Genomic DNA, 4,754 nt, shown 5'->3' on the forward strand with positions numbered 1-4,754 from the left:
ATAAGTTCCTTTACAAAAAGCAACATTTGTTAATAGATACCTAATTAGTTACATTGGCAAAATATTGCATACGCTCACATATGAAGATTATTTTAGTAATTTAAGAAATGTAGAGGGACTACATTTTCCTTAATATTTTGACATTTGTGAAATATATATATTGCAGGAATATGGAAAAAGAATTATATGTATACGTGTATGCATATTTATCATTGCTTCACAATCAGTTGACGTCAGACGACGTCAGACGTCAGATTTCACGAAATGCGTTATCCAATTGCATCCGAGCGAAAACCGAAGGGTTATAGCTTCAGACTACTTTAGAGAAATGAAATTGGAGCAGTAGGCTTGACGTTCAAGTACATATTACCTGATATTCCAGCACGTATTATTGGCTCAAGCTCGAGAGGCTCCGCGAAATCTATAGAACCGGTCACGTATCGGCTCTTTCATTATAAAGCTACCGTACTCTGCCTGCAGTGTGACCAAAAAGAATAAGTACGCGAACGTGTTGAGCTTCCTTCGACTTTTCTTTCGATCCGGGACAAATTTCGCTCATTTACATTTACATCCTGCCGTCGCTGAATGCACGCGACGACAAATGAGAACCTTTATCCTGCTGCAATACCGCGATGTCGTGTATTCATCGCAATCATCACGCGATCTGCTATGTCGCAAGCATTTGTCCGTTGTTTGTATAGAATGTTGCAAGGCTATATCTAACTTTTTTCTGTCTGCGAATGTGAAGTCAATTGCCTCTGAATAAGAATTTCTCTAAGGTCCATTGTTCATGAAGTTTTATACACGATTATTGATAGTATTATATATAAATTAATAAATATAACCATATATAAATTTTGTATTCTATAATTCTGAAAAATCATGCATACCGCGCGCGCTATACCCCGAGATAATATGCACTTTTCTCGATATTTTGAATGATGTCCCCAGATAAGGACATCCCTTGACCTTACACGTGCCTCTCTCGTCCCGATCCCGGACAATGTAGAAAGACAAACCAGGCGCTCGCATCGGAGGCGCCGTGGAATTTAACGCGGCTGATAAAAACGGCAAACAAGTAGGCACAAATAAATCGCATCGCTGGCGAAATGAGGCGGCGCCGCTGTGCTTATATGTACGTAAATGCGATAAAAAGCTACTGAATACAGCGCGGCATTATGCCGCAAATAAACCGTTTCGGATAACAGTTGCTAATTAGACAAATAAAAGTATATCGCGTCACTTGCCGCTACGATTTTTTCACGTTTTGCATATTTAGCGCACAACGATAGGATATGAAATGTACAGGATGTTAAAAGAAGGACTTAAGATTTCTAGGGCATTATTACGTACATTTATTTGTTCATTTTTATCTGAATCACATCTTTTTTACCGTTTTTCTATTATTTTGTGTATCTGATGGCAATAGGAAAACATTAAGATAATAATAATTAATTAACACGTAATTAAACGCTTGCCACAGAAATAATGCAATAGCGAATGTTTCGAACAAAATGTTTGTTAGTAAGAGAAATCGAGAATTAATCTCGTGCCCGCTCATATGTTTTCTTTAAATTATCTCCTTCAACGAATGTACCGAATGCGCGCCTATTATTCGCAGTCTGTGCGAACAGGGACAGATTGACGAGAAGAATTTATGTTTACCAGCTGAGAAAGTTCAAGTAGGACAGTGCCACCCGACGATTGTGTTGTTCATAAATCACATTGGCGCTGGAAAAGTCGAGATCGAATAGCAAATCTCGAGTGCTACTCTCATCGTTAACGCCCTAAAGAGATACAGACGATTTTTGTCAACGTTAAAAAAGTATCATCACGTTGCTATACATAATACGTTGTGCACCTACACACAACATCCCAATGGGAATTTCCAGGGACAGCGTCAAGGCAATCAGCGAGGAAAATCTGGTACGTAATACCCAAGAGAGAATAGAGAATTTGATATAAAAGTTTTAGGGTCCTCCGAAAATGCGTTCGCAAAAAATGTATTATATTTCTCAAGTGACGTAATTACACATATATGCGGATAACTACAGTTTCGAACCAAAATACTTTTAAATTCTGATTAAATTCTGATTCTGCTCTTAGAAAAATGTATTTAAAAAATATACATTTTTAAAATCTCGGTCAATTCTAAAACGAAAAAATACTCTTTTAAAATACTTTCTTCGGTGAGTCTTTCATCCAAATATATTTCAGCAGCAATAATAATATAGTGTCGATATTGTTCAAACTATTACCGATGTTTAATACTTTGCTTACGCAATTGCCGGAACGGAATTTTTCAATCAGGTTTTTGTTCCGAAGCGAGATTTATATTTTATCTTGACACGACGTTTTCTGTTCAGTGAAATTACAACATTCCGTTCCTCGAATTTATTGTTGATACTAATATATAAAAATTCAGATAAACAAAATAAATTCATTATACTCCGGTTTAAATCTTTGATAAAGAAATATAAATATAAATATAAATACGGGCACATTTGAGCATATTCCATCTTTATAGGTAGCATTAAATACGGCCTTCTGATTCTAAACAATATTTGCCTATTACGAAGAGTGCGTTCAATATTATCATAACCTAGGAATTACACGGCCTTATAGAGTCCTAAATTTAAGATGTGAATACGAGTCAAAGTACATATGTAGATCGCCTTTATGTACTCGTATAATGATCAAACACGCAGCGATCTATTCGTTTGCATCTTCAAAACATGATGATATCATAAGAGCTCGATGAAGATAGATAATCTCTATTTGTATAAGATTTTACTAATTTGCTCTTCTGTTTATAAATAATTTATAAATAATTTAAAATAATATAAAGAATATTAAATTAGTAAATTGACCGCACATATATGTGTATTTATATCACGATCATGTAACGGCTCTCATTACCCCGAAATCTTCTTCTTTCAGCTGGGATGCACCACGGCAGACAGAGAAGGTACGTTCCGCTTGATACTTCGCCATGACATAGATATTGAAAAAATTAACGCCTTAACTAATTACCACAATATATTTCGTAAGCAATGCATATAGAAAAAAAGAAAAGGTAACGCTTTTTTGCGTTAAAAATAATAAGTACATATATAAATGCGTAATCATTCAATAAATGGATACTTTTCAAAAAATGCATTATATTTAAATGTTGATTACGGTTTAAATATAGAAATCTGATTAAAATTACATTGTGATACATAATTGATTTTGTTTTATCGTTAAACAACACGATGCTAAGAAACGTTTTAGAAGAAAATGTTTGAAACAAAATAAGTAAATAACATTTTTGTGAAGTAATCCATTACATATATAAAATAAGTTACTTCACAACTATCTAAGAAAAAGTACTTTAGCAAACGTAAACACATTAATTAAGGCGTTTATGACATTATTTAATATACTTTAAGACGCGTATTTCAATGAAGTCGACTCCCCCCTGTCTGACTGTGTCGCAATCGATGTTTCCTCGTGATCTCTCAAGATCAAGAGAAATCTGACCGATATTCATTGTTCCGAGAGGAGCAATGGGAACGCCTCCGTCGCTGATTAGAATAGTAGATCTCAGCGTTAACGATCGTTGACGCGGTCCGAAATTCTCTCGAAATTTCGTGGCGCCAATCACGGGAGTCGAATTTCTGAAGGCAACGAGTAAACGTGTGGCTCCGAGACCAGTGCCTATCACCTAAGGTCGACCTGTTAATGCATAATCGAAACGATCTTGCGAAAACGAAAAACGCGAGGAGATCCAGTCGTTGAGTTTGAACGGACATGAGTCAGTGAAATTCTCTGAACTAACGATAAAAGAGCATATTATTGCGTTCGATAGTTTTCGTGCACACTTTTCTCTTCTTCCCTCTTCGGTTTTGATGCTCATCAATACACAGAACATCTTCAAATTAAGATCGAATATTAAGAAGGAAGATCGTTGTACTTCGTAAGAATATACAGGTATGAAGGAAAATTATTTTGATTCTCTCACATACAAATACGCACAAGCAATTAACATAATGGAAAGCTTTCAGTGTCAGATGAAGCGATTTTTTGAGGAATGAGATACACGCGCGGAAAGAATGGTTTTGCTAAAAAATCTAAAAATTTAGCTAGATACAGATCTGAAAATAATTTTGTTAAACCATCAAAATAATGATGTAGAACACTCAAACTGATTGCTATAAAATGTCAAAATTTTTTACAGCATTATCATCATACTTCAACAACCTACTGTAATTATTTTGATGGTGCAACAAAATTATTTTCAGATCTGTATCTGGCTAAATTTTTAGCTACTTTAACAAAACCTTTCCGTACGTGTACAATTAATTGATAAATAGTCATATCGTAAAAATATTACCTTAAATTTCTTTGAATATTTATACACTCTAAAATATATTTATATATTTATCAATATTCAAAGTCTTTATTATTCATTATTCGCGGATAAGTTTTACTCAGAATTGTGTATATGATGCAGTAATTGTGTATTACTTACGATATGACACAATAACCATAAAAGAGACAGTGACGCGAGCAATATGACGACGTAATCTTAATCGATCATTATCAATCGTCATTTTACTGTGAAAGTACACGCGTGTAATTTAATAGCGGAGAGGAAGATTTAAATAACATCGACGAATGAACGCTGAACTCGTTCGTTATCATCGGCACTGATGTAACCAGTCGCGGTAAAATGTTACTGGCTGGCAATGTGTCTCACTATCTACGCAATT

The 4,754-nt window shown here is 34.8% G+C and overlaps 1 long non-coding RNA gene across 2 annotated transcripts in view; it reads right to left on the reverse strand.

The window, feature by feature from the left end:
* The window catches only part of LOC139779637 (uncharacterized), an 82,057-nt gene that overhangs the window by 43,812 nt on the left and 33,491 nt on the right, over positions 1-4,754 (reverse strand). The gene's annotated exons all lie outside the window — the stretch shown is intronic.

The sequence above is a fragment of the Temnothorax nylanderi genome, unplaced genomic scaffold (assembly GCF_030848795.1).
Source record: "Temnothorax nylanderi isolate EJ_2023f unplaced genomic scaffold, tnyl_v1.0 TNYL_tig0236_pilon, whole genome shotgun sequence".
Taxonomy (NCBI): Eukaryota; Metazoa; Arthropoda; class Insecta; order Hymenoptera; family Formicidae; genus Temnothorax; species Temnothorax nylanderi.